The 21,774-nt window shown below is 44.1% G+C and overlaps 1 protein-coding gene across 3 annotated transcripts in view; it reads left to right on the top strand.

The window, feature by feature from the left end:
- The window catches only part of FGGY (FGGY carbohydrate kinase domain containing), a 281,239-nt gene that overhangs the window by 142,816 nt on the left and 116,649 nt on the right, over window positions 1–21,774 (top strand). The window contains exon 4 of one of the 3 annotated variants that reach the window (XM_052666250.1): window positions 11,643–11,724. The gene's annotated coding sequence lies outside the window, so the exon portion shown is untranslated. Of the gene's footprint in view, window positions 1–11,642; window positions 11,725–17,858; window positions 17,976–21,774 lie in introns of those variants that run through there. The other 2 variants (XM_052666253.1, XM_052666251.1) reach the window with 2 other exon arrangements.

Genomic DNA, 21,774 nt, shown 5'->3' with positions numbered 1-21,774 from the left:
GAACATGGTTGAAGCAAATATGGTTTTTGTGCGTGGGTACATTTTGGTGATCCTTAACTGAGGCATTTTGTTGTTGCACGAGGTCTCTGTGAGAGAAATCCTTGAGTTTCTCATCTATGCTGATCGTGAGATGTGGAAAAATTACGGCAGTATTAGAAATGGGGTCTTCTTAAGATTCAGTGTTCAAAACGACCACTTGAGACTTTTCTGTGATCTGATTTCTGATCTTTTCCTACTCGCCTTTGATAATAAATATCCCCCGAGGGCAGCAAACAATCTCTTGAGAATCTTGGATGAGGGGTTTAAATGATTTCACTTAAAGTGCTGTTTGTTCAATTTTTCCACTCTGTCCCTTTCTTCAGTTCCTTATGATTTTACTGAGATATTTCCCTTCCAATTAAGTGAATGAACTTTAGAATTGAGTAAGGCTGTCATAGGAAGCAAAATGAACATGACTGATTTTTATAATATAAATTGGAAGCAATTACCAGTTTTTCATCTTCTTGCTTGCTTGGAAAATTTACACTTAACTCAGCTATACACCTTAATTAAAGGCCTATCTATCTATCTATATAACCTTCTCTTTCTAGAAAAAGTCCTTCTGTGAGCTATATTAAATTTACTGTGGCTTCATCTCTTTATTAATAACCTTTATTAATAACCTTTTTGTATATTTTCAATTAAGTTTCTGGTCACATTATAGAACTGAGGTAAGAGCTCTCTCTGACCTTTAATAGGACATGGATAATAGAACATCTTTGGCTCACGTTCTCCTTTGGTAGCACAACCTCCCACTTTTACTGAAGTCATCCATGGAATTTGTAGACTGCTAAATGTGCGTGTTGCATTAAGAAAGACTACACCAGACTGCAGTAAAACTGGATGGGCATCCGTTCACAGTCTCTGAGTTTAATAGTGCTTGAACAACCTTCCTTTTACTTGATTTTATGGCAAATACCATTGGGAGACCATGAAGGACTCTTAAAGCATGATACAAATGTTTTATTCTGATTGATATTTTCCATATGGCAGGTCATGCTTCTCCCCATGTGAGCTGTAAGGAGAATACAGTGGGGCAGAATGCGCCGTTACTTTTAAATGATTGGGACCACATCGTGTTGGAATTCAATTCCTAATGTTCTGGCATTTGGACACCCAGTAGAATTGTAATTAATGATATAGAATGATAAGGGATGTTTATGCTCCCTTCAAATCCAAAGTATTCCTGGGTGGGAAGGGTACATTTGATAGTTAGCCAGAGCTTTGTCAATACAAATATCAGAACCAGCTGCTTTTCTTGCTGCTCTGCCATGACCAAATTAATCTGTACTTCTTTATGTCTTCGTCTTTTTTTCTTGTAACCTGTAGTTCGCGCGGCTCTTAGGAATTCTACTGCCAGAGGCATCTATCACGTATTTTCCTCTTGATAGGTGTTTATTATATTACTTTGCTGAGTATGACAACCTCAGCTTCTCTTCAGCTTTTTTTCCTTTTTCTTTTTGAACCAGCCTTTTCATGGCCTTTTGCTACAGCAAATCATATAGTCAGCCACAGGTGAAAGCTGCCAAAGCACACTGGGGATGAAGTAACTTAAATTTGGCAAGGTGACATATCTCTGCATTGATGCTTGTCAGTATTTTTGTCTCCACTGATGTCTGAGTGTTTAGGAAACATCACCTGGCACGTCCACCTAAGCAGGGTCTGTGGAGCAAAGCAGAGGCAGTGTTTGGTATTTCAGATGGAGGACCCGATCTCTGGCAGAGCCCCACACAGTGCCAGGGGAGCAGCTCCGGGATGGGCTCAGCTCAGTGCACGACAAGGTGACTCAGTTGTTCCCGCATGCGTTTGTCCTATTGACTCGACTAATTGAATTACGGGTTGAACCTGCTGGTGAATGTGCCGCGTCAAGGAGCCGTGGAGCAGAGTCGTGCTGAGGCGGGGGCTTGGCTTTCAGCACAGCTTTGGAATCAGCCGAGATCTGCAGATAAACCCCCAGCAGTCGCGTTACTTCCGAGGCCGTCCCAGCGGCGTTCCGACGCAGGCGTCTCGCCCTGGAGCAGCGCAGCCTCACAGTCACCGTCCGTGCCGCCTCACTCTTAGTCAGCAGGACTCCTGCTTCATCACCAGCCAAACCGAAAATGCGTTCATCATCCTCACTGTCAGTGCACCTGCTGCGATACCTGCCCGCAGCTCGGCTGGTAATTCCAGCCCGCTCCACCTGTGTGTCGGCTTATTCCGCAGTGACGGCCACGCTTCCCTCTGTGTCATAGCCTGCATTCCTGATACGAACTCCATGACTTTTTACAGCAGGCTCTGAGTCTCTGCACGCTTAGCTTCTCTGAAACTGGCACTTCAGCTTGTTTTCTTTCCTTAAGGAACTGGATTTGCTACAACAAATTCTGTTCCAGTTCTTCTACCCTCTTTCTACTTCCCTATCCTGTGACTGTAGGTTGAGAAAAAACCTCTTTTTTAGCATACCTAAGCATACAAATGTATGCCATATCATTAGGCAGATATTTTTCATTTGCTTTCACTGTGATTTTTATTATCATTTTTTTGCTCTGAAGATGGAAAGTGGGAACAGAGTGAGCCGAGGTACCTACCTGCAACCAGGGCTGCGACCAGACCCTGAATTTCCTGATTGCCTTTCACATCACTGTTCTCTGTATGTTCTCCCTGTGACATTTTTTATTTACAGAAACAGAAACTCTGGAATTTGACAAATTCTGTGTCAGGGGTTTCTGCTGTGCTCTAAGGACGGGTTTTTATACTTGGGCCATGCCAGCTGCATTTCTGCTAAACTGTAGAAAAGGGGATTATTGTGAACATTGAATACTTCTCTAATGATGTTTTTCCTACTGTGAGTTTGCTGTGGTTGCTACCAGGTTCTTCTGTTGTTGGGAATAAGACAGAGTAGCTTAAGAGAAAGCACTTCTTTTAAAATGTGGTGTGCACTGAGAAGAGTCTCCAGGGCCGTGTGTCTGGGAATTGCACTCAGGCTTGTATTTCAGGGACATTAATGGCACGCAGTCCTAATTGCAGAGGAGGGAAGGGATGGTGAAGCAGCAAATCTCTGTCCGCAGATGAGGCACAGGAGGAAGCAGGAGCACAAAGCCAAGGAGGGAGCTGCTGTAGGAGGCAGTGGTGCTCCGGAATGTAGATCCCTGACTGCACAGAGTGGCAGAAGGGACTGACTGGCTGGGGACTGACAGCCCTCTTTATTTGTCATTGCTTCTGCTTCCTCTCCAGGTAAATACACCTCTCCCTCCCTGGTCACTTCCACACTAGGGCTGAGCATACACTGCCAAAAGGAAAGGACAGAATGCTCTGGCAGACAGACATGCAGGATTTCCTCCCTGCTGCCCTTCGTGATGCTTTGCCAACTCCCAAGGACAGCCCCTAGCAGTCAATTCATTTTCCTGGACATAATTTTAGAAAAGGCCTGGGAGGAAGGAAACCTTTACTGTCACTTTTATTTCTGGAATGAACTAATTTCTGGATCTCATATCTGGAACAACAGTTCTGCTTGCTACAAGGTGAATACAGGGGACCCAAGGTGAGGAGCTGAGCTCTGACCTCTCTCCAACATCGTCACACAGTCCTGAAATGGCTTCTGGTCTTCATCTCTCTCACTTTGCATAAGAGACCTTGGGACAGTCTGAAGACATGGTAGGAAAAGCCTGAGCACGCTGTGTGTGAAGCAGCACAGCCTCCAACTGCTCCATGGGATGCTGGGGAGTGCCATAAAGCTGGGATGCCACCGACCTGAGGAAAGGATTTGTGCAAGGATTTGAGGGGAGCAGATATATCAGACAGTTTGGAAGATGAGATACAAAGGCATTTTGCAAGAAGATGGCTTGGGCTGAATGAGAAGCCTGGCAGGAGGTTGGATTTGCTTGAATTTGTTTTCAGGAGGAGACTTATACACAGCATTTCGTTCTTTTGTGATTGAATCTAAAATCATTTGGTGTTTTCCACTTGTCAGAAAGCCCAATTTCTTCTGTCATCTGATTATGTGAGGCTTTCAGCCTTCAATTAAAAATAATTCTACTGGTTCTTTGGGTCGTAGAGAAAAGCTTTGCTACAGATAATCCGGTTTGAAAGCTGAACGCTTGGAGTGCAAACTGCATCCCTTGGGGCAACATGTGGGTTTCCTGGTAGCATTCACTGTCTGATGTTTTTAGAAGTCATCAATACCCAGTCAGAACTGCAAAACATATTTGGGTTTTTAGGCCATGTAATTTACCTAAAATGTGGTAAATCTGTGGGAGGAAGATGGAACAGCCCAGAAATGGCATCGTTTTGACACATGGAAGACAGTGATTCAGATATTTCACAGGTACATGGACTACTGCAAATCTGCAGCTCATGAGACAACTTGACAGTGTTTAAAGAAGAAAAGAGAGCGTCAGTCCCCTTTCCATCTTGCCAGCTGGTCATTTTGTTTTGTTGTACAAGCAGAGGGCTCATGGAAGATGTTGAGCACTTGGATTTCCCGAGGAAATACAGCTGTCTTCATGGAAGAAGCATTGTGCATGGAGCTTTAATTGACACCTCTTGATCTGGACTTGCTCTGTGAATGAGGTTAGGATCGCAGTATCTGAGGATGCTAATCCAGCACTTCTTGCTGACCTTATACTGATCTACGTAATTTAAACCAACCCAATCTACAAGTGACACCATTTCTGCTGTGAAAGTGCAATACGTGCCAAAACTTCTAATGCAACCATTTTTTTTTTCCTGCTTAATCTAGGATCTGATGAATGGAGGGAAAAAAAAATATGTACAACATATTCCTTGCAACAAAATGTTAGAAAAGAAAATGTAAATGCATGAGCATGACACAAACTCCCCTTCTGTTAACACGCACTCTCAGAAACTTGTTCAAGTTGCCAAAAGCGTAGTTAGCCAACCTACAGTGTGTATATGTGTAATTTACTGCAGGGAGGGGACAGGGCTAATTTATGCACTTGGCCCTTGGACCATGGTTTACCTCAATACTTGTCAATGTGCAAATTCTGTAAATCTTACTAGAGAAGGAATGGCTGCTCACGCCAGGCTCTGAACATGCTGAAAATGTCACTCACACAGATGATGACTTGTGTTTAATTTGCTGTTGTGGATAGGTCTGAAGCAAACTCTCTTGTTCCAAACATCTCTAAATTTGGGAGTTTTTGGCACCCCAGTCCAGTTATGAGTCAATAGTTCTCTGTGTTCCAAAGAGAAAGTATTAGGTTGCAAAGGTGGGAGCTGTTACGAAACGTGATAATATAAAAAAAAGTCTACATTAATATTTTTGTTAAGTCTCTGAGTTAGAGGTTTGCCAAGGCCTAAGTAGACTCTAGATGAGCTGGACGTATCCAATGAAACTAAGTAACGTGACTTCTTTTCGAACAAATATGACTCCTGGGTGCACACTGACTGTTGAGCACTCCAGCCCTGCTGCATCTCATCCTCAGAGGTCCTGTATTGCAGTATTGAAGCCAGGCCTCATTTCTGGTTTTGTTTGGCACTAAATTAATAGGCTCTGATTTTCAGTACCTCTGTCAGAGAAGTAAAAAATGTAGTGTGTTATTGATGGATATACAAGCCCTGGGAAGAAAACAATAAGAAATGGAAGAATTATGTGATCGTCTTCAAATTAAGTGCATTGGAGCTCCCATCTCTCTCCTGATGTCATTGCTGTATTCACAGTTTCTAAATCATGTACAAGTTTTACAAGATTTCTCTCAATGTGACGTCTGCATTTCTTCTATTGATGCCATAATTAACAACTCACATGTTATGCTGCCTCTCCTTCTCGTCCAGAGGGAAACCCTTAGCACAATCTATGCTGGGGCTCAGGTGCTGGCTCAGATGGGCACGTGGAAGAAGAATGCCTCGAGCTACACAGAGTTGTACCTTGCACTCTGATGTTGCACTCTGTTTTTTGGTCAAGTGCGTAATTCTGCTTTGTTTGTAGGAAATGAAGTGGATTTCATTTGTTAGTCTCCTGTAGAACACTTAATGTTATTTCGGTGTTTCGTAGTTCCCCTGTCATCACACACTGGTCTCACTCTGAGGTGTCTCCCAAGTGACTGGGTTTCAGATTGAGTGAGTGGCAGATTAAAGAAGGATTAAAATATTGGCACCACAGAAGATGATGCCAGTCCATAACACGGCTGCCCAGCATAGGAAAGGCAGGCAGCCACTCCGATCCGTGCAATGCCTTCCAGGCTCGCCTTGACCTTCACCTCTGCTCGCTGTACAGGGCCCCTTGCTGGAATAGTTCTTTCCAATCCAGTTTTTCCTGGCTGCTGTGAACCACGCTGCTTATATTGTGATGGAAGAAGCCAAGTTTGCTTCTTTTTTTGTACTGTCTGAAAAGCTGTGTATTTTGAATAACCCACACATGGAGCAGTGGGCAGTGTAACGCAAGCACAATGTACTGCGTGAGGATCAGCTTAGCATGTTGGATCAATGATGCTGTGCAGCATTATACAGACAGCTTATTCTTTTTCACAGCTGTTCTCCCAAGCATTTTAAGCATACATTCTCCCTCAGCATGCATGAGATTTACGTATTTCACTTCCATTGACATGGTAAAAAGGACCCTCCTCACTCACAGATTTGTTCTTTTAATAGGCATCCAGCACAAATGAGAATTGAGTACATGTGTGTGTCCACAGAGAGCAGAACAGAACCAGCTGTAGGCACACATAACTGCTTAGGAGGCCCATTTTTTAATGCTGATTTGGTAACTCGACAGCCAAAACTTCCTTTTTAGGAATGGGAAGAAGAGGAAAGACAGAGGACATCATCATCAGATTGTATCATCTGTGGAAGAGGAGAATCAACAGGGAGAGAACTCTACATGAGGTTCTCCTCTCCCTGTGGAGCAGCTGGAGCAAATAAGGTTCATTGTGGGCAAACGTGAGCTCATGCTGCCTCTGCTCTGAGCTGGCAGAGCAGTCAGGGTGTTTCGGCCCTGAGTCAACGCAGTGATAACTTGCTCGCGTGACTTTCTAGTTGAAGTTAGAGATCCTTCGAGATACTGAATATCTGTGGTGTAGGCATGCTTCTCTCAGCTTCGGCTAGTTCATACTCCAAACTCTTTCGAACCATAAATGTAAGTCAAGTGCGTGCAGATGGTAGAAAGGACAGTGTGAACTTGGGGAGAGACGGGTCAGGCTCTGTACACATCTTCTCTATCAGGAGATGCAGAGGTGAGTCGTCTGCACAATGTGATGGCAACACAAGCACAGGGAGCTTAGCAAAGATTTTTCAGGATTATCCACTCAAGAGGTTGAGTCTTAAAAGAAAATGGCATTAGGAAGAAATGAGTGGCATTGACTCGGGCTCTTAATTTGATGCCAATGATACCTCAGAGTAAGCAGTTTCCCAGAGGATTGTCAGAGATGTGAAATGAATGAGAGCTGCTTCACAGGCATTTGTGGGCACACACACCTGCTTGCAGCAAGGAGAAAGACACTGTGTAAATGTCTGGAATATTACAAAAAAGCTGTCTGGTGAAGTAGGCAGAGCAATTAAAATCCATCTCGCTTAAACGAACCCTGAGTGCAGGTCAAACAAATCTAATTTTTATTGTTCCTTAAGGAGATGTCTGTACAGGGGACAAAAGGAGGATGCAGCCGTCAGGTTAAAAAATCAAGATGCCTTTAAAAAATTAAACGTTCACAATAGTGCTACAGCAAGCTAGATAAATGATATATTACTGTGATGGTTTAAAACTAATTGATGACTAATGTTGTAATGCATTCGTAGCTACACTGATCTATTATATATCTTGGCCAAGCTGAAGGGACGCTTCAAGGAGAAAAATTGCTAACTGTTTTAACCTGATGGAACTTGGGGAAAAAATAGTTACTTTAAGAGATAAATGGAAAGGTTGTGACCTCCTAATGTATGTCTGGGTCTTGCAATGCAAAATCAAATTATCATTAAACAGAATGCGATCTGAGATGGAATTAAAGCAACTAGAAACCAGAGCAGAAATTTCTGTAGGGAAATACAAGAGCAGTTTGAGCTGGGAATTTTAGCAACAGAGCTGTAAGAAGTGCCTGGCCAGAGAACTGGCGTAACAAGTTGGGATTGTTTTGCTGTAGAACAAAAGTTGGAGACTGCAGGAAAAATGTAAGCACATTTACTCCAATTTACATATATAGGACGTTCTATAAACATTGGCTAATTAGCATATGAATAATTAACAATTTACCCTAAGTTTGAGTAACTCTTGGAGGGGAGACAGGAAGCCGCATTTTCCCCTCCTCATTTTTGTCATGCCTGAGGCTCTTGCCCGTTGGGTTTTACCCTTACAGATGGAATTCAGAGAAGATGTCAGTCAGGCTCTGCTTATTTTCACGTCTAATTCATGCAAAAACCAGGTTTCCTCCTGAGGCAATAAACTGGCCCAGATTTGCTTCAGAGTTTGGCCTAGGTTCAGTGAATGACTCACTATTACTAAGGTACATCCATCTTCCTGGCTGAAACACAGTATGGGAAGTGTTGTCAAAGAGCAGATACCCACATAGAACTACAGCTTAAAGATTCAAGGCTTTAGGAACCAGAAGTAATAGCTTGTTTCGTCCCCTCGTTTCCTGTTACCCAATATTAAGGACACTGAGTGGGTGTAAGAACAACATTGTTACTCAACTCAGAGAACCAGTGAGGTTTTTGAAGGCAAAATGCCCTGCAAATGACAAGGATGTATTGCTGGAAGCTGTGCTAGGAGGAGCTGCAACCAGTAAGCCTCTGTGGTCACAGGTTCTGGATTGCTGTTGCATAGTCTTGTGGAATAAATGCAGCAACAGGTTACAGATGAAAATGTAACAAAGGGTGATGCTAAAATGCAGAACACCTTGAAAAGGCCATAGCTGAAAGGTCAAAAGCACCACTGAGACCCTTAGCCTTACTCTCAATGTCTGAGTTGGTTCCTTGAATAAACAGGGGCATGACATAAAAGAAAGCAATTTCACAAAGGCAGCCTTCACCGCGGGTGACACTTTAATTTTCTTCTGGTTGAGAACAAGTTAATGTAACAAGAACACCACCAGCTAGCAATACTGTCTGAGAACAATATATTCCTCTACGATAAATTAACCTTGCAGTGGGAAGGGAAATGTTTGCAATACCAAATTGCAAGTATTTTCTACTGTGAAGTGTTTGATGTTCCAAAAACCCCAAAGCCTCCATATATTTAAGCCTGCTGTGTATTGGGCTTCCTTCTTTGCATTCATTCAGTGTTGGTTTGAAGCCCAATACAGGCAGCAGCTTGGAAAAACAGCTCTCTAGCTCAGGATGGAGCAGCTGAAGTCTCAACCCTGGAGGTGTTTATTCTGAAGGGGAAAATTGTTCTTGGGTGAAAATGCAAAGCTATTCAGATGGTGGAGTTGGTGTCAGTTTTCAGCAACATCAGAAACTCAGTGATAGAAGTATGATTTAGAGCATACGTATTTTCTATCAGGATGGCAATCAGACATATCTTCAACTCTATCTGGGATTTCTTTCCTTTCGCTCACATATTAAAGCAAAGCAAGAGTAATGGATACTTTTCTCCCATATCAAGCTGACCTCCTACATCTGGCAGAGTAGATGACTTTTCAATGGGAATTTTTAAAGCCAAAAAAAAAAAAAGCACACAAATTAGCTTTAGGTTAAACTTTGAGCTGCTAGTCAATTTAAAGAGATAAGGTGTGGAAAAAGTACCAAGTAAACTTGAAGCATGGTGCTTGGATTGTAATAGGTGATCAAGGAGAGTTGCAGTTGAGTTCTGAAAAATGCATTTCATTTGGTAAAAGCTTCGTTTCCCTCCCCGGATCTTCAGTTTACTTTAAGATAATGTGGGGAAAATCGAGTTATAGCATTAGAACCTACAAATGGTTGTATACAAATTGCACATGCAGTTTGCTATATGCCCACCAGCACGGGGTCAAGCCCTGCCTGCAGGCTTGCTTCATAGCTACAGAGCTGACCCTTGGTGGCCATGGCTCTATCGAGGGAAATGCTTGCAGCCCATGGGATCATTATGTGCCATCCTAATTTCTCAGTCCTGTATCTCTCGGGGTGTTCTTTCCAGTGCACGTGGTGCTGATGGGAAGGAGATGCTGGTGAAGACATCCCGCGGTATTTCCGGGATTGCAGCACTCTGTAGGTGAGGAAGCCGTTCCGGCGTTTGGGTCACGCTTGTAAACAACGATCCTGGCAGTTCATCACAAGGGTGGAGTTACACAACCAGTCTTGTCGTCCTGCTCTTGAAAACAATCAGACGTGAAATAGACTAAAATAAGAGTACAGCTACAATTTTATTTCCTTCCTCAAATGTTCATCTTGATTCATCACAATTCATTGCTGTAGCCGACAGAAAGGGCAAAAAATGGCCACCTCCCACTGGACACCCACTGGACACCTCCCACTGGACCAGGTTGCTCACAGTCCCATCCAGCCTGGCCTTGAATGGTCCCCAGGGAGGGGGGATCCACAGCCTGACTGGGCAGCCTGTGCCAGTGTCTCACCAGCCTCACAGTAAAGAATTTCTTCCTGATATCCAGGAAGTTCTAAATCTAAATCTGTCTAAATCTGCTCTTTTCCAGTTTGAAGCCATTTCCCCTCATCCTGTCGCTACCTGCCCTTGATCAAGTCTCAGTGTCAGAATGTAGACAGGAAATTTAAAATGTACCTTTGATAGTTCTCTTGTGTCTACCGTCTTGTTCTATCTCTTTCTAATATTGTGTCAATAGTCTAATGGAATTTTTGATGTGGTGCACTGAATATTCTGCCTCATGAGAGCACTCAGCAATGGGCATGTCAAAAGCTACTACGTTCTTCTTCCTTCCTGATCCAAGCTTGAGTATCTTTCTGTAGTTTTGTCTCTGATACAATTTCGAAATAGCATTAATTTTCCTAGGAAGCCTTAGGCAAGAACCTGGACATCTGCTTCATGCTGTTTTGGCAACTCAAACAGTTGCAGAGAGAATGGAATAATCACCCCCAGTTCTCTGTCCCACTTGCCTGGTTCACGTAGGCAGGAATTGCTGAGGAAACTCCTGTTTTCTGGGCCATGACCTGTGAAGCTGCATGTTTCCAGGAAAAAGCAGGTTAGCCCCTGGAGGAGGAAAGTGTTGCAGCTCTGTTTCACTGATTCTATACACAAGTCAGAAGTTTTCAACACCAATGAGAGCATCAGCGTGTGCGTTCTGATTTCCATCTGTCATGCAAAGTATAAATCTCACAAGCGTGAGATCAATCCTGCCCAAAATACTTGAAGTCACCTAAAATATTGGAGAATAAATATTTTATATTTTCCTCCAGGGTTCCGAGTGTTGCAGACATTCTGTTATCATACAGTACAAGCTCGGGCAATGTATTAAGTTCAGAGCATAGATCTACACAACAAAGATGAGGCAGAACTATCTGGATCCCCAGTATCTTTCTGCTAACAGCTGTCTCTAATCATATCACTACATTTATCTGGTATTTGCCCTGTTTTCTGGCGAGCACCTACTCAGAATGTATCTGTAAGGAGCAAAGAAAAAGCAGGTAATTCTAACATCCAAGATGTTACAATATAAATCCCGTGACATTTTTTAATATGTGAATGTTCCTAATGACAGACTGAAACATCCCTCAAACTGTCTCCCTTACAGACCTTCCTTGTTCCAGAAACTTGGCCTGAGTCAGGAGGAAACCCCATAACTGTCCCTTTGAAGTTGAATTGCATCATTGTGGGTAAGTTGTGGGGCAAAATTGATTAACGGTGTAATTGCATGAAAATCAGAAATGCTACAACAGGGCTGAATCTGCTCTGTGTTAGAAAATTACTTCCCTAGGGGCAAAACTTCTGCAATCAGGATCATGTTTTAATTACTAGCAATTTGTTTTGGGTTGTATGCAGAACAGGAAAATAATATAACTGCATTGGAAATGTCTACATATATGGTGAATTTATTCCTGTATCTCGTGCTCTTCAGTTTCTTTCTGTGCGATGTGCAGGTGGGTTTATGACACTACAAATTTCTTACTATGTACTTGCATGTGCCCCTGTTGAATTTCAGATTCTAAAAGATGACAGTGCTGACTTTAGATTATTGTCATTTGTACATTTTGCAATGAGTTTAGGAGAAAGGCTGCAGATTGTTTATAATCTTGAAAGTACAGATTCCAGTTAACAGCCTTACCCTCGGAGAGCACACAGCTGTGTTTGTCACAAATTAGCAGATGCTGATGGTGTTTCAACTCTTGTTGTGTTCACAAGTGTCTGAATTCGAAGGGCAAAATAGGATCTGCCTTTTGTAGGAAATCACAGCCACAAAAGCAGACAAGACATGCTGCTTCAAGGGTTAGAGTCATTTTCTACCTTTCTCTATGCTGTCTGGATTTTGGCATCGCTATGATACATCACCTCTGTAACGAACTACTTCGCATACGCTGGTTATACTCAATTCAAAACTCTTGAGAGGTTGTTGCAGAAAAATATTTAACCTCTGCTACTTATTTTTCATGAGATTTAAGGTATTGTGAAATTTAAGAAGCTCAAGAGATTTTCACTGCTTGGCTTGTGAAATTCATTTCCAGCTCAGTGGTTTCAGATTTGGTGCATCTGGGTTTGCCATGGGTTGAGAGGGAAGATGTCTGATGAGTCTGCCTCCAGACAGAGCAGGGCCATCTGCCTGCTCCTGCAGTGAGGTCTGGTGCATGGGACTGCAACCTGCCTGCCCACACCTGCCATGAGGCTTCTGTCCCGGCAGGCAAAGGCTGCACTGTCATAGTTGACCCTGACAGCAGTGGCCTCAGGAAACACTGAGTGTAAAGAGATATGCAAAGAGGGTAAAGGGATAAGCAAAGCTGTGCCTTGTGTGCACTGCCTGAACCTGGGGAGCAAAGAGGACATTTTCACAGGCTGGCAACGTGAGCGGTTGCAGCAATAAGTGTGTGCAAGGACTGTAGAGCAGCCCTCTACCGTGCTGCAGCAGTGGAATTCTTGTCCAAGCATTGGTGGGGGGTGTCTTCTTCTTACCATAATCTGTGGCAGCCTGGCAGTTTTCCCAGGGGGAGCCAGTTGATGAAAACACGACTCTAAGCCAGAACTTTCAGCATTCACATCACAGAAGGCAGTTTATAGAGGACGTGGTGTGTGCATTTTCCCTTTGTAGACCACTGTACGGCAAGCAAGTCATCCCATCTTCCCACCACACTCACACAGCGTCACAGAGCATCACTTATTCTTATGGCATTGTCAGTGTGGTTTCAAAAGAAAAATCCCCGAGTTCTCTGAAGTGCTCAACTGTTGGGTACCAGAGCCCCCAAACATCTTGCCTGCAGTAGGCATTAGGAAAACAGAGCAGCGCTGATTCGAGTGCCAAGTGGTTTTTTGGAAGGCTGACTCCCCTGAGAATAAAGGTTTTTGGTATCCAGCCAAGAGGGCAGGCAGGAACAGGCCTAGGCAAGACATTGGAATTTTGCAGGAGCCTGAAATATTGCATGCTTGTTTATATCAGCTGCTGAATTTTGTATTAGAAGGTGAACTACCCAAAAGTTAAGTAAATGGCTCAGAGGTTGATGAAATCTGAATCATGTTATTGGTTATACTTAGAGCTGCATAAAGCTCTAAAGGGATTTTCCATCTCAGCTGCTCTATTGTCTAAGAGTAACTGATCTTCTCTATTAAAAACAGGAAAAAGGAAATTTCCTCTTTTTCCTATGGTACACTTCTCAGAATGTTTAGCTTTCTTTCCTCTCAGAAATCCCTAGTTCTTGTGACATAGTAGTCAGTTGATATTTCCTTCCCTGTCTCCCTGTCCTGATCTGACTGCTTAAAAGCATCTCATCCAGAGCACTTCCCAACTTCAGTTTCCTACTCCAGTATTATCCTGCTTAAGAACGAGACTTCCATCTGCTTTGGGTGCTTGTATAAGCTGCACAAACAAATGCACGCTACGTGGTTCTTTATACATCTTTTTCTTCCCTTCAATTGTTATATTAATCAATATCTAAGTAAGCAGAATTTTTGAATGCTCAGAGATGCAATCCTTTTACAGTTCTGCTGTGAGTAAAGCAATTTACTTATCTGCTTGTTTTGCTTTGCTAAATGCATTGGCTTTAGATGAGCTTTTTGGCATAGAAATTCCTGAAAAGACCATATCTAAGTGAGGAAATGGCAAAAGAGAAAGAAAGTGGTTATGTAGATGGATTATATATTATTCATTTCTCCTTCAATATAAATTTAAGAGTGATTTACAAGAGAACAGATCTCTGTGGCTTTATTTCAGTGTTGCAAAGCAATGCTATAGCTAGCATGGCTGTTCTCTTTAAGATTCCTCTTCCTCTGAAAAAAACTCTGGTACTGTGAATTTGTCTTAGCAGCGCTGTTGATGCCATCCCTGGCCTCACAGATACTGGGTAGGAATATTTCCCAGCAGCTTTCATCTGTGCTGCAATTTGGCACTGAACCAGCACAACCGCTTTTATTTTCTTGTGGTAGTTTCAGTCAGCAGTACATAGCCATGCCTTCTGATTTGGGGGCCAAAGGAAAGTCCCAAAGCTGTTCCTATTCATCCTCTGGGGCACCAGTTGGACAAAAAAAAAAAACTTGTGTGGTACATCTGAGAACTGTGAATCACTGGATGCAGTGATTTTTCTGCTTGTTGGAGAAGATCCAGTTGCCTTCAAAGGTAAGCTAGTATCTGCATTTCTGGTATGGCTGTGGTGGGCAATGCAGCAAGACTGCCCAGTTTTCTGCAGGGACATTCCTCTTGTGCACACGTGTGCTCCTGGCACAACAGCTCCCACCACCGTTCACCAGCAGGCCAGGATCCTTGCGTTCAGGGAGGCAGAAAGATGTTTTTGTGTGGATCTCAGTGGAGCAGGAGTGGGGCTTTATTTCCTTGACAAGACTGGAAAGTGTTCATTCTGTCTCTTTCCCCTTCACACACATATTTTCTTTTCTTTGTAGAGCAAGTCATTTGTCTTTATCTCACCATTCACCTTCCTATTTGATTGCAGTTAATGGAATTGTCACCTTTATGTACTCATGTGCCATTTCTCAACCTGTCTGGACTTTGGCCCCCAAAGGTTACCACTGCTAGTGAAGTAATATGATTAAGTGAGTCTTTTTGGACAGATTTATGCAAGATTTTTTCTCCAGCAAGTGTCACATCTAGTCTAGTTCTGTAAAAGAGAATATTTCAAAGATGCCAACTGTCATCTGAAAACACTAAATTGTTCCGCAATGCTGGTTGAGAGGACTGCAGGCCATATCAGAGCAAGGCTGATTTACGCTACCTGAAGTAGCTCTGTGGCTTAAAATATGGGCTTTGGGTGATCATGAGAAAGAAAAGAACATTCCTGTCTCTCAGAAAGCACATTTAGCAGGGAATTTTCATTAGTTATTCTCAAATGAAAATGTAACAGGATGCTTTTGAAGTGAATCTGGCCAAAATTTTCATCAGTGACATCGACAGTGGGATCAAGTCATCCTCAGCAAGTTTGCTGATAACACCGTGCTGTGCAGTGTGCCCCTTTATGATCAGGGCAGTGAAGCACTGGCATAGAGCTCCCAGAGAGGGGGTGGTGCCCCGTTGTCTCTGGAGACACCCAGGATCAGGGACAGGGCTCTGAGTACCTGGTGGAGCTGTGGGTGTCCCTGCTCATCACTGGGGAGGGGGACCAGATGGCCTTTAAGGGTGCCTTCCAACTTAAATGAAATATATATCTATTTTCCTCTTATTTTTGCTATGACCTGGAGGAAAAAGACCTGGAAAAAAATGAGATACCAGTGTGATACAGGTATAAAAAAATGTTGATCTCTGTGCGTAACTAAGGGTGCTCAGGGAATTGTTATTACCACTGCATGAGTCAATGGCAAGACACCACTGTCAACATTATCCATGGTGGTGTGTAATGCTCACTTGGGTACAGAAAAAAAATGAATTCTGATGGAAATAAGTGCAGTGAAAGCTTATTAAGTAGTGCAAACTTTGCTGTCATGAAAGAAATTGTAAATGGTTGATATCTAACTTTGCAAAACAAAGGCCAAAAGAGCATTCGAACTGTTTGTACAAATGCACTGTGGGAGGAGAACAAGTGCTATTTATATTAAAAGAAAGTGCCAGCCAGCCATGAGTGTATGGAGGACAGAAATCACAACTTTTATTTTCAATGAAATAGGATTGAAATAGGATTCCGGAACAGAACAGTAAAAAAGAGAGATAGCCTGGGGGGAGGGTGAAGAACAAGAGCTATAAACTGAAGCACAGTGTGTTGGTGGAAGAGTTTATAGAATTTGACTGTCCAGGATAGTAGAAGACTTGGGTTCATTTCACTTGGGTTTCATTTGGGTTTCATTTAACTGCTTCTCAGTTGAGCAAAACATGTGGGTAAATCACAGTCACAGCACTTTGTTTTGGATCACTGAGCTAACGTGAAACAGCTTGTGTCCATGCTCTTTATACTTTCTCCCCGTGGCCCATTTCCCTGCTCAGACCAGTCCCTTCTGCTGCAGACGTTTTCCATGGGCCGGGTCCTGCATGCCAGGACTGGTCTGACTCAGATTGTGATGTGCACAGCTCAGGAGAGACATTTGCATCCCACTACAGGAGGTGCAGACCTCCCGGGGCGTGAAGTAGAGCATGAGAGCACAAACTCCCACGGCGCAATGAGCTGACTTGGAATTACTGCCAGCAGAGTGGTATTTGTTTTTCAAATCTATCAATTCAAAGCAAAACATTTGGACTAACTCAGGAAAACAATGAACATTTCAGTGTGGGTTTCATGTCCTTTCCTGCCCTGTCAAGATGCAAGGTATTCCCAGTGGAAAGTCGATTTGCACAAAGATACCAGTTTTGTAAAGTGGTGTTTTCTGTCAGAAAGTTATTCCAACGGAAAATTACCAACTGGTGCTAATAAAAAGTGACTAGCAAAGGTTTCAAAATGATTCAGTGGCCAAGTTGGAATGCGAACCCACAGCCCCTGACCACTAACCCTGTGCTCCGACCACAAGACAACACTCATCTTTCCCTGAGCAAGGTTGTTCTTGCACTATTTCTGCCTGGGCCAAAGTGGGAAAATTTTGGAAATGTTGCAAGAGAGCTTTTTGTTGGAAGATTTCCTGATGTGGAAGATGAGGAGGGTAAGAGGAGAAATCCATGGTGGCTCACTGGGGGCTTTTCAGACAGGCTGGGACATGGGAGTATGGAGGTGAGGAATGTGGCTTCCAAACCCACATAGGCTGCAGATGCTCCCTCTCTGGAGATGTTCAAGGCCAGGTTGGATGGGGCTCTGAGCAGCCTGGTCTAATACTGGATATGAGGTTGGTGGCTCTGCATGCAGCAGGGGGGTCGGAACTTGGTGATCCTTGGAATCCCTTCCAACCCGGGCCATTCTGTGATTCACGTGGAGGAACGTGGCTGCACATGGAGGATCGTGCTGGCCCATTTTCCTTCTCAGTGGGATGGCAGAGAGCTCCCAGCTGGCAGACCTGCTTTATCTATTTAAGAAGCAACGAGTGCAGATCGGGGGTGCTCATTTCGGACCCATCATTCCGTGGTTGCCTCCCCAGCTGCCTGCTGCTTACAGCCGAGCGCTTCAGCACCCCTGTATTCCTGCAGTGCTGTGAGGGCAGCCAGCCTACAGCTGAGACAGCATCATCCCCTTTAATAAACATTAAGACCCGAAGCCCTCTCCGTTTCATTCACTTTTAAATGGAAGACAACTACTATTCCCTTTCCGAGGCAGCCACACAGCTGAACTCCTGACCGGGCACGGTGCTTTTAAAAACACTCAGGGTCCCCAAATGCGAACCAGCTGCCGGCCTTCAAAGCCGACCTGGGGAGGCCCGGCTGCGCCTGCGCTGCCGTCCGCATCGACTCGGGCGGGGGAGCGCGACGGCGGCTTTCCCGGCAGCGGCCCGCGAGCAGGAAATCGCCCTGTCAGGAAAAGCGCGGTTTGTGTGAGCAGCTCAGATAGTGTTTCAGTTTGGACAAGTAAGTGACCGCCGCAAGCCGGCGTGCTCCCTTAGGCAGGCAGCCCGGGCGGGGCCGCTCCTCAGGCGGGCGCGTTCGCGTGACCCCGCGCGCGTCGCCGGCGACCGTTGCGACCGTTAACGGCGTTGGCGCGGAGCGGCGCTGCTGTTGGCCCCGGCCCGGCGCGGGAACGCTCACAGAGCGCCTGCCCTGTTCACGAGGCGCTGCTTGTTGACAAATGTCGCATTTTCTGCTTTCTAAAATAAAGCTGTACTACTTTATTATTCTGACTTTAAGCCCAGACACTCGTGTGCAGCACGCCCTGCGCCGTTCCCCCCGGCAGCGCCTGAGGGTGCGTTGTGCCCTATGGGCGCCTCCTCCTATTGGCGCCGTGCTGGAGCTCCGGCTTGCCCGCTGCCTTTCCCTCATTTACCCGCTCGTTTCCCAACGGCAGCGCTCGCGTGACCCGAGTAGGCAGGTGGGATGAGTCCGCCTCGTGTGCCTGCTTCATCCGCTGCGTCCTGGGAGATTTTGGAGCGCACTTAAGAAACGAGCATCAGGGAAGGAGGGCAGGGGGCTCTCGTAGCTCTGCGGCCCCTCAAATGCAGACATTACTGCAAAAGCGATTTCCTTGTTTTTCACCCTCGTGTTTTTCCCTTCATCCTGGAGAGCCGTTTGCTGAGTTTATTGAAATCGTCTTTCCTAAAAGTGCTGAAATTTAATACTAAAACATACCGTGCTTTTGAAGTTTCTCAAATGCTAATGGTTCTCTTTTCTACGTGTGTCGGGATAGGGCAAAAAAGGCTTTGTGTTTTTTTTTCCCCTCTTTTCTTTATAACTTTTTTTTCTTTCTGGTAGGGAGAGGTGCCTGGGACAAGAGGATGAAAGGAGAAAGCAGAGGGAATTGGATTCTTGTAGGTACAGCTGTTCCCAGCTGTAAGAATCAGGGCAGAAATAAATGTATAGTGTCAGGAGAGACTAAATAAACTAGTAATATTCTTGTGGACTCGTAGCCACTTCTGCTACACTGCTGTGCGTTTGTTACAGTGCTATTTGTAACTTATCTTTTGAAAATACCGGTTCTTTTCAATAAATCATCCACTTCCCCAGAAAAGATTCTCACACTGTTTGTTTCATGAATTTCCTTAGTAAGTCTGCCTTCTCTCTTCCCATAGGCTTTATTTAAGCCTTCTTTTGTTTCTGTTAAAGGTTGGCCTGCTGTCTGAGAACTTATGGGTTTACAGGAGAGGATCAGAATAGCTGCCCTGTGTGTTCCTGCTTTGTGTCTTGGGTTTTAGTGATGATTCAAGTTTCAGTTTTTCCCTTCTACATGCCACTGTAATATTGAAGTGCCTGGCCTGCAAAGTCAAAGCAAATCAAAGCAGTGGTGTGGTCTTTGTAGAAATGAGTTTCTGAGCTTTGTTTCTGAAGGGAAGTCTCTGGTCAGCGTTGCCTGTTTGGCTCTTGTAATACCTTCAGGTTGGTGTCTTGGGCTGCCTACTGGTTTCCCCTCTGTATTTCCACGTGTGAAGTGGAAAGTACTCAGACTGTACATAAAGTGATGTTAGAAAATCTGTGACCTTCAGCTGTTTGATGCAAGCAAGTTTAGAAAGCTGATGGCTTCAGAGATGCTTTCAAAAGTCACTGAAGGAAGCACACGGAAAAGCAGTGGCCTGATACCCATTTGGGTTTGTCCTTGTGGAAGTTTGAAATTACCAGTCTGATAGGATCAATAACAAGGCAGATTTTGCATGTATTGAAACAAATACCCTTCATAACCTCCCCACCCCCAGTAAGAGCTGTGTATGTAGGGAGAAGGGAGGAAGAAGATTACTCACTGCATTCAGATGAACAGATGTTATTCTTAACAAAAGAAGTGGATGTAGACATGTTATACTTCTATGCTGTATCTAGATAGATATCTGATTTATAGGCGTAATGTATTTCTTTTAACCTGACCTAGCACAGCCTCACTTGCTCGTGGGTGTTTGTGAGAGGAGCTTCAAGCTTAGTGTTTTCCATGTTGTAGACCAAATAAATGTGGAATTTTGAAGTGACAGATTACCTACAGCTGCCATTCTTCCCGTGCTCTTACCATGGAAGAGTGAACAAATACTGTATGATAAACCTTGCGTTCAGCTACTAGACGTGTTTGCTTCTGGGCTGAGCATTTTAATAGAAGTGGTTTATGGCATGTCTTTAAAAATTGATTTCACTATTGCGTCTACCTACTGGCCTAAGTGTTCCAGGATCTGCCAGGAGTAATTATAGACAGTTGGTTCAGATGTTTCTTAAATGTGTAAGCCTTGATGGGAAACACAGTGGATTTCAGCCAAAATGCTAATTTTGATGTTTTGTCATTTTGTAAAGCTACGGACTCAGAACAAATTATTTTTATACTGATCTACTGATACATAATTGCACATCTAGGGCCAAGTTTGTCATTGATGGAGCACTAAACACTAGCAGTGTGAAAAGTTACAGTATCAGCACTAACCTACTAATTTGATAGCTACAGTAGCATAATAACTTCATCTACCCAGGTGAGCTTACATACCTACATTGAAGCTCGCGATATCAAGGCTTATTTGCTCCAGAATGCATTTTAAAGCTGGAGCATGTATGGCTACAGGAGCTGTCCTTGCCTTTTGAACCATCTTTTACTCCAACTTGTATTTTACAACTTAGGCGATATTTTCTTCGTTTGTTTTAACATAGAATAAAAAAAAACCTGCAACAACACAGAAGTCACAACACAGGAGCCTGGCACTTTTACAACCAGTGAACTGGTGCTGTTCTACCTGCCCAGTGTGGGTTAGGATAGAGTGGTGGACATGAATAAGAAAGGTCATCTTCATTAGCATTACATTAATAAGTGGATGGATCCAACCACTCGGATATGTCAGTCATTTTGGAGCCTGTTGCCTCCTTTCAGCTAGTCTGAAGCTGTTACTGCTACAATCTCTACAATAGCCAGATTGTGCTTTTTTTCCCCTTCACAGTCAATGTAAGCAAGAACATCTTCTTCCAGAGCTTCTAGCATTCTGCAGTGTCATTTGGGAGATGCCTGATTGCCAGATCGTTAGAACAGCCTTCAGGGATGCATGCAGCTGCAGTGTGAAGGAGAGAGTGATCTACATAGGTTGGTGTGCATGTGTTGTATGATTGTAGTTTTCAGGTTGTGGAGAAGAAAGGGTGCAGCTCTATACCCTCCTAATTCCTTCGGTTTTCCAGCGTGAGAATTGTATCTTGGCATGGGCTGATGAACGTTTCCTCTGTTTGACAAATTGTAGGTTATGGCAAGCATTCAAATCCTGCAGCTTGAGAGTGCACCTGTGATGTTCACAAGTATCAGGAGTCTAATCATGAACTGCTAATTCGGGAGTTTTGCCACTTCAGTGGATGCAGGATCTGACCCTGCTTTGGAAGTGATGCCCTGTCCAGGCAGGGCTAAGATAGCCCCATGAGAGTTGGAGCCGCTGGATTTCCCTCATAGCTCATGCCTTCGCTCCTCATCTCTAATTTACGTGTTCTTGTGGTTCTTTGCTTGGCCTTCCTTTTTCCTGAGAGCTCCCGGCTGCAGCTGCTTCCTGCTGTTCCAGCAGTTAGACAAGCAGCAGAGCAGAGAGTTGAACTGACTGCTTTTGTAAGGCGTAGCTGCAAGCTGGGGAAGAAACAGAGCAGTCCTATCACTGTTAAGTATAAATCTTGAAGTGGGAGAACTAGTCAGTGTTTGTTCTACCTGCCTGTGGCTGGGGACTGGGAGCATCCTGCAGCATTGTCTCTGGTGGTTGCAATGGAGGGCCTCTCAGGGTGCACT

This window comes from Tympanuchus pallidicinctus, unplaced genomic scaffold (genome assembly GCF_026119805.1).
Source record: "Tympanuchus pallidicinctus isolate F22 unplaced genomic scaffold, pur_lepc_1.0 scaffold7, whole genome shotgun sequence".
NCBI classification, from domain to species: Eukaryota; Metazoa; Chordata; class Aves; order Galliformes; family Phasianidae; genus Tympanuchus; species Tympanuchus pallidicinctus.
Note: the sequence above shows the minus strand (reverse complement) of the source record. Positions and strands in the feature narration are given on the sequence as shown.